Raw genomic sequence first — 8,475 nt, forward strand, 5'->3', positions numbered from 1 at the left:
TGAGAACTGAGCTAAGATGAAAATATGGGTGTTTGTTTGGGAGTTGTGAACAGTGACAAAAATAGCAAATAATAAACTTAAAAACAAGTAAACAATAAGATCAAAACAATACGAGAAGGTGTTGGGCGTTAGGGAATTCCCCAGGAATCATAGACTAGCTAACAAGAAAATCAAACATAGAGTTTTCTATAGATGTGTTCCTGAAATCAAACCCAGACTAACCTACTCACGTAGTATTAATCACAAATCAATTCACTCAGATTTAGTAAACTCCCATTCAGTTCTCTAAGTTTCTAGACAAATTACTTTGATAGTTTCACAAAACGCTTCGGATCGACTCACGCCGTCTAAGAGAATTTGTTCATCTAAATAGGGTTAATCGATTCAACAATACTTTCGGTGAGTAAATCAACCTAATCGCAGTAGCTAGATTATCGATCCAAGCCACATAAACGAAACACAGATTTAGACGAAGAACTCTAAAGATAAACCCTAATCTAACAAACCAGAAATCAATCCATGAATCCTTTTGAAAAATCCCTTAAAACCCAACAAGGGAATTACTCAATCATAGTGTATAAAACATCACAAAAGTATTGTAGTTTGCTGGAAATTAAGTAAGAGAAAGGTAAAGAACGAAGAACGAGGATGAAGATGCAGATCGATGATGGATCCTTCGGCGACTCCTTCTTCTTCCGAAGACGGCAACTCTGAGGCGTGCGGCTCTCTTCTGCTCTCTCTCCACGACTTGGTCATTAGAATGACCTAAAACGAGTATATATAGCCTTCTAAATCGTTGGAAACGTCTAGGGTTTGAAGAATGAGTAGTGGGCTGGACTTGGGCTTGAATTAGGTCACTTTCGGACGTCAACGTTGTCTGGCCGCGGTCGCAGTGGTCCTGACCGCGGGGAATCATGGTCTGGCCGCGGTCGCGGCCTATGCTCTCCTTCGAAACTACATTTTCTATCTTTAGTGTATCGGGAATATCTGAAGATCTAACCGTTGGATTGTCTCCAAACCAATTGCATTAGAAAGTTGGTTGTCTATTCTATGTTTTCCCCACTTTTAGGGATGATCGGACGGTGAGAAGGCCTCCATCGAGTACCATACTTCTGACAGTCTGCATTTATCCAAAATCGCTTATTTGTTCCAAATTGCACATCTTTAGTCCAAATTTCCTGAAAAGTCTTTTAAAACTCTAAAACATAGAAATCACTTAAAAACAATTGAAAACAGAGTTAAAACACCTGCATAAGATATTAAAACAATCCATAAAAATGGTCAAAATCCGGTGTTATCAACTCCCCCAGACTTAAACCTTTGTTTGTCCTCAAACAAAACATAGATCAAGCCAGGAAAGGAATCCTTAAAAACCTGCAGGAACTAAACTATATCTCAGTGACCGTCCTTCTAAACCATCACCTATCGTAAAACATCTATCTGGATCTAGTCTAGAAAATTCTCACCAAAATACAAACATAACTAGTCCGTTGATCCGTCATGCGAAAATCTACACACTTAGATCTAACTTCCAGTAAACCAGCTCTACATTCATTAAGTGCACAGTGAATTCTCATCAAAAACATCATTCAGGGTAGACGGCGTTTGGTTGTTAAGGACTATTTAAGTGGTGGAGTTTAAGTGTTTCGGGTTACCTGAAGAACTGGAGGATGCAAGATATTATGCAAAACCGCAAGAGAGAGAAAGACCTGTTGATGACTGCAGATTTTCAGTCACTTCTCCTTTGCCAAATGCTGTGGCATAATCTTCCTCCATTGTTGTAAACAGCTACTCCCCCAGACTTAGATCTTTTCCGGGAATCAGAAAGATAATCTCCAAAACTCCAAATAATGAGATTCAAGCTTGCCTCAAGTATAAAACTCGATCCACATAGACTCTCTAAGGTTTTAAATTTCCTTTCCCTTCTTTTTTTTTCTTTTTTTTTTCTTTCTCTTTTTTTTTTGAATATATTATTTTTTTTTTGTGAAAGGGGAAACAACCTTTTATAGAGAGAGAGTCTAAGAGACGAAATTGTACCAAGTTTTTGAAGTTATTACAAGACAAACTGAGTTTTCTCCTTTTGATGAATCATTCCAATGAAATCGCGAGTCTCTGTCTTTAGTGACTGAAAACCGCGTTGATCATCTTTCTCTCCGACGTTTTTGCACATATCTGCATATAGGACAGTGAGAAACAAGAGTGCATATGGTTTGAAAGAGGCTGGGTTACAGTGGGGAACTAGCTAAAGGTGAACTAGCCATTCAGGATCAACAAAGAGTGGTAAAAGGGTAAAGGAGTCCTGAATGTATGATTCGTTTCCCTGATCTAATGCTTTAATGAGAAAGTTAAGTCAAGATTAAGTGAGCCATTAATGATAAAATGAGCTAGTATATCCTGTCAGAAAGAATCTCTATGAATAGAAATCCTCTGGTGGGAGTTCGTAGTGTAAGTACTCTAGCTACCGCCTAATCTAGGCCTAAATCATATAAAGAGAAAAAAACGAGGAAATAGCATAGAAGCACACTGGTCTAAATCATCATAGTATTGTCTATTTATGTTCCTGGTTTGAAAACGTTTTGAAAAAATTTTGAAAACTTTTTGAATAATTTTTTTTTTTCCAAAACAAACTCAAAACAAATCAAATTTCGTTAGTAACGGATGAACATCCTCCCCCAGACTTATTTCACACTGTCCTCAGTGTGATAAAATCTAAGAAAAGATGGATAAGGAAATAGAAATTTGAAGTGCTTAGATGTACTTACCTTTCCGGAAGAATGAGTCGCGGTTGGAAGGATGGCACCGTCGGCCGGAGTGATGGCCGTTTTCAGTTTAAGATTTCTTCTCGTTTTTTATTCGTTCTTCTTTGTAAAAAACTGAAATTAAATGAAAAAAAAACAAAGCAACAAAATAGAAAATAAAGATCAAAGGGAAATAAGTAAAATACCGAGTGGGTTGCCTCCTACTAAGCGCTTGTTTTAAGTCGTTAGCTTGACTTGGTCGTCTTTTAGGCATTAGACGCATCTGCTAAGGAGATCGGATCTTCCTTTTCTTCTTGAATGTCTGAAAGATATGGCTTAAGACGTTGTCCTTTGACAGTGAAATCACCTCCTTGGCGGTTCCATAAAACCACAGCACCATAGGGTAAAACATCTTTGATTTTGAAAGGTCCAGACCATCGAGATTTAAGCTTTCCGAGAAACAATTTTAGACAAGAGTTATAAAGTAGAACCTGGTAATTAGGTGAGAACGTCTTATGAACTATTTTCCTGTCATAAAACTCCTTCGTCTTCTCCTTATAGATCTTAGAATTCTCCTAGGCGTTATGGCGAATTGATATATTCATAAATTGCATCATTTAGTGTACATATTTAAGTCCAAATTATGTCTCATTTGCTTACATTTTAGGTCTTTAGGCATTGTTTTAGGACTTAGGAGATGCATTAGGTCCCAATGAGTCTTTGCATGTTTTGAGTGTTTATCAGGTGTATTTGGAGCTATTTGGAGCTGAAAAGATGAATCCAGGAAGTGGAATGGTGATCAAAGCTTGAAAAATGGTGAAATTGGGTCTTTGGAAGTTATCAGCCATTCTCGCGCACCAGGAAGGTTTTTCTCGGCCAAAACGCGTACCGCGGGTGGATTTTTACCGGCCAAAACGCGTACCTGCTAAAGGATTTCTCGGCCAAAATCTCCGGGTGCAAACACGTCTCCGAAATCGCCTGTCCGGGGAACCTTCCGGTCCGATTCAGTTGTCCGGTGCTTCATCAAAGTTGGAGAGGATTGGATCACGGTTCCAGAGCAAGTAAAATCATGGAATTCGGACGCGTGAGCAGAAAGATAAGCTCGTCGGAAGAAACTCCTTTCTCGCTGCCGTTTTGGACCGAGCCGATGAGTTCCGAAGAATGCGAAGGACGGTGCACTTCCAGGCCGATTCAGTTTCCGGGGCCTTCATGAAAATCAGAGAAATTGGAGTCCTCTTTCCAGAACGTCCAAGATCATTCAAATCTGAGCTATGAGCAGGAAGATACGATCTCCGTAATGGACACATGTCTAGACGCCTCTCTCTGATCGTGTAAATGCACTGCAAAGATGAGCCCTCCAGGAAGCCTTCCACTTCCTAAGCACCGAAGCTTCCTTCACCAAAGTTGGAGATATATGAGTCCTCTGTCCTCTGCAACTAGAATCACTCAATTCGGAAAAGTATCTTAGAAGTTACACTCTCCGGAATGCGAAGTCGTCCCAGCTGCTCTGAATGCTGCGAGAAAGCCTTGCGACTTGGTTAACTCGCAGGCCTGAAGACGAATGCCTGGAAATTGATGCTGCTAGTTGAGAAGTGCGGGTAAGCTATCAATGGATGAGGTTTGAGGCTCCCGAGCAAGAAAATTGCTAAGTCCACAATACTGCTACTTGGGCATGCTACCTAGGAGACACTGGAACCAAGCCGCATGATCACTCGCAATCTACTCCGACTTGAGCCTGCGACCTGAGTGTAAATGAGACCAACCCGCACGGTTTTTACATTCCCCAGAAACCGCCTTGGTCCTGCGAGTTGAAGAAGAAGAAGATTAAGCCGCAGCAAGACTCGCAAAACACTCCTACTTGGGCGTGCGGCTAAGACAAAGCGATTTAAGTCTCACAAGACCAGTTCTTCATCTACTGCGACTTGGGCATGCTACCTGGGAGACACTGGACCAACCCGCAGTATTTCCTTAGTTAGCTGCTCCTAAAGCCAGATTTCCTTGGGAAAGTGAAATCTGGGTTCATAGGCATTTCATGCACCAAAAGTGTTTGATGAAATGCCTGAAAGAGCTAACTTAAGGGTTTATGTTTTAAATGCCATGGGAATGTTTGTTTGAAGCATAAATGACATATTAGAACTATCTCTTAATGCTCATTAGTTCATATTTCACAAATGGGAATTTGGTTTGAAAGTGGATTAGTGTTGAGATTAATGCCTTCATGAGAGGATTAGTCTAGATTAGAGTTCTAAGTTAAAATGTTTGAGATCATGTGATTGCTTGTTATGTCGTTCTGTTTAAGATTCAGTCTTCTTGGTTGAGAGATTGTTTGGTCACTTATTAGGCTTGATGCATTATGCTTGTTGATTGCTTGATTATATCTAATGGTTGTTAGACTTGATTAGGTGATTAGCAAAGGGATTATTGTCATGGGAATGAATTAATCTGATTAAGAAGCCTAGACTAAAGAGTAGCAAGTGTTGCATTATGTTCTTAGCATCATGAATCAATATCTAAAGCACCCTAATCAATGATCACTTCTAGAGGTTTATCTTTCATCATTTGCTTTATCATCATTTTGTTTGCTTGCTTGTTTAGTAGTTCATTAATCATTTCTTGTTTGTTTCTTGTTTATGCTTTCTTGTTGCTGGGTTCACCAAACTCATCTTTTATTCAGCTTGACTTAAGAACTTGTCTTATAAACTAGTGCCTAACTACCACACATATGGATTGACACCCCTTATACTACTTTGACAAGGGGATTGATAACCCATCTAAGACCTAAAAACCCTACTTATCACGAATCTCGTCTAACTCATTTGCCGTCTGGATATCGTAATTCAGCTTTTTTATAGTCCATTCTGCCCTGAGATCTAACTCCCATGGAAGATGACAAGACTTACCATAAACAAGTTGAAAAGGTGTAGTGCCCAACGGGCTATATGCCCAAAGAGCATCATCGAGCTTTGCTGATTAATCTTTTCTTGTCGGTCCTATTGACTTTTCCAAAATTCTTTTGAGTTCTCTGTTTGATACCTCCACTTGGCCACTCGTCTGTGGGTGATAAGGTGTAGCTACCTTATGTTTCACTCCGTTTTTTTTCAACAGATTCTCAAAGACTTTTTGATGAAGTGAGAACCACCATCACTTATCACGATTCGCGGAACACCAAATCTTGGAAATATGATCGACTTGAACATCTTCATTACTACTTTTGCGTCATTTGTGGGGCTGGCTATGGCTTCTACCCACTTAGACACGTAGTCAACAGCAACAAGGATGAACTTGTTTACAAAAGACGAAGGAAAAGGACACATAAAATCGATTCCCCAAACCTCAAAAACTTCGACTTCTTGAATGAAGTTTTGTGGCCTCTAATGTTGCTTGCTGATGTTCCCTTGTCTTTGGCAAGCATCACACTTAGATAGGAATTTATGGGCGTCCTTGAACATGGTAGGCCACCAATAACCAGCTTGTAAAACCTTCACTAAAGTCTTATCAGTAGCAAAGTGTTCAGCATAGTTAGATCCGTTACAATGAAAAAGGATTTTTGGAACTTCTTCTTCGGAGATGCACCTGCGAAACAAGTTATCTGCACACTGCTTATAAAGATATGGTTCATCCCAAAAGTACCTTCTTATATCACGCAAGAACTTCTTTTTGTTGTAGCCGAAGAATCGTGGCGGTTCGACCTCTGCTGCTAGGTAATTCGCGATATGCATAAACCAAGGAAGCTCGGAAGGTTTTGCTTTTGGAGGCGGGGCTGGACGTGTCTCTGGGGTGAGTACTTTAGCATTACCATCTTTCTCTACATCTCCAATAGGGTCTTGAGAGGTCGATGTCGAGCTTGCACCATGTGAGGTAGCTTTGCCCTTAGATTGTTTTGATTTGCGCTTAGACTTCCTTGCTTTGTGATTTGATTTTCTCGACTCGACAACTCCCTTAGGCTCGACTAAAGGGGCTTGTATAGAAACGTGTAGGCACCTTCCCTTGTTATCTCCAGGGTCTAGAATCAACTTCTCTTCCTTGTAGATGGTTATACAGTAAGAGCTTCCACCACTACAGACTGCAGGATAAAGATTCTCTTTTTGACTTTAGAAAAACAAGCTCTTCGGTTGGGATAATCAACAACTGCCCCCACTGTTGCAACGAATGAGCTTCCAAATATTAACGCCCTGGGAGAGTCATTATCCATCTCAAGAATGTGAAAATCAACAGGAACAAGACACCCTCCTACTTGCACCATCAAATCTGTTACGAAACCGTATGGAATCGTGCTTGAATTGTCTCCAAACTTAACAGAACCGTGAGGAGGTTTGATATCACACATCCCCAGCTCGTTTGCAACTGCTTTGGACATGACATTCACATTTGCTCCTGTGTCACATAGAGAGTCAGAAAATTCCATACCTTCAATTATTGAGGGGAAGACAAACTTCACCGAATTGTTAACCCATCTAAGACCTAAAAACCCTACTTATCAATTGGCGCCGTTGCCATATTGTGTGGGGATTGTTAGCATTAGTTTCTGATATAGTTTTTGAGATCAAGTTTCATTTGTTTTACTGATCACCTTTCAAGTTCTGGCTTTGTTTTCAGGTTGATGATCACAAGAAGCCAAGCAAGAAGACAAAGAGAAATAGCTGTTCACTTGGAAAGGTTAGGAATGGATCAGCAAGTTGGGAATGAGCATCAGGCTCAAGAAGCTGATCAAGGTCAAAGAGCTGGTAATGGGATTAGAATTCAAGTTCAACAGGCTCAGGTCCATCAGGGACACGCTCAGGGTAACCAGAACCAAGACCGACCTCAGGTTAATCCACCACAGCCCCACCCAAACCCACCCATACGTCATCAGCCCCAACCAGTCTTTGTTGGTGAGAATGACCGAGCTTATGCACACCAGTATGGAGCAGGAATCAGGTCACCTCCTGTCCAAAACAACAACTTTGAGGTGAAGGCCTCTTTGATCAATATGGTTCAGAATCAGAAGTTCCATGGCTTACCTATGGAGGACCCTTGGAGCATCTGGATCAGTTTGACAGAGTTTGTGATCTCACTAAGATCAATGGGATATCTGAAGACAGCTTCAAACTGAGATTGTTCCCATTCAGCCTTGGAGATAAGGCACATCAGTGGGAAAGAACCTCCCAAGAGGATCCATCCACACATGGGAGCAATGCAAGATGGCCTTTCTATCCAAGTTCTTCTCAAGCTCAAGGACTGCAAAGCTAAGGAACCAGATTTCCAGCTTCACTCAACATTCTAATGAGACCTTTGGAGAAGCTTTGGACAGGTTTAAAAGCTACACAAGTAAGTGTCCACATCATGGCTTTTCAGAAGCCTCCCTCCTTAGCACTTTGTATAGAGGAGCTGTTCCTAAGATCAGGATTCAGTTGGACACAACATCAAATGGAAATTTCTTGGCAAAAGAAATCAATGCAGCTATGGAACTTGTTGAGAACTTAGCCATGAGCCAAGACACTTATGGGGAAGATTATGATAGAAGCTATAGAGGAGAAGATTCTGGTAGACACCAAGGGCTGGAAGAGAAGTTTAAAGTGTTGAATATAAAGCTTGACAAAGCCCTAGCTGCCACTCAAAAGCCTATACACTATGTGAGTGAGGAGAAGAGATGCTTCACAAATATCAATGAAGAGGGTATCACTCAAGAGGAGTTGCACTTCATTGGGAGTCAAAACAAGTTCAATGGTTACAACAACTTCAACAACCACCAGAACTT

At 40.8% G+C, this 8,475-nt stretch overlaps 1 non-coding gene across 1 annotated transcript; it reads right to left on the reverse strand.

Moving 5' to 3' along the window:
- Nucleotides 1-7,960: 7,960 nt before the first annotated feature.
- LOC112085728 lies at nucleotides 7,961-8,067 on the reverse strand. The gene has a single exon (XR_002899027.1). It is a non-coding gene; the product is annotated as a small nucleolar RNA R71 (small nucleolar RNA).
- Between the last annotated feature and the right edge of the window lie 408 nt (nucleotides 8,068-8,475).

Source organism: Eutrema salsugineum, unplaced genomic scaffold, assembly GCF_000478725.1.
Source record: "Eutrema salsugineum unplaced genomic scaffold, Eutsalg1_0 scaffold_3, whole genome shotgun sequence".
Classification (NCBI taxonomy): domain Eukaryota; kingdom Viridiplantae; phylum Streptophyta; class Magnoliopsida; order Brassicales; family Brassicaceae; genus Eutrema; species Eutrema salsugineum.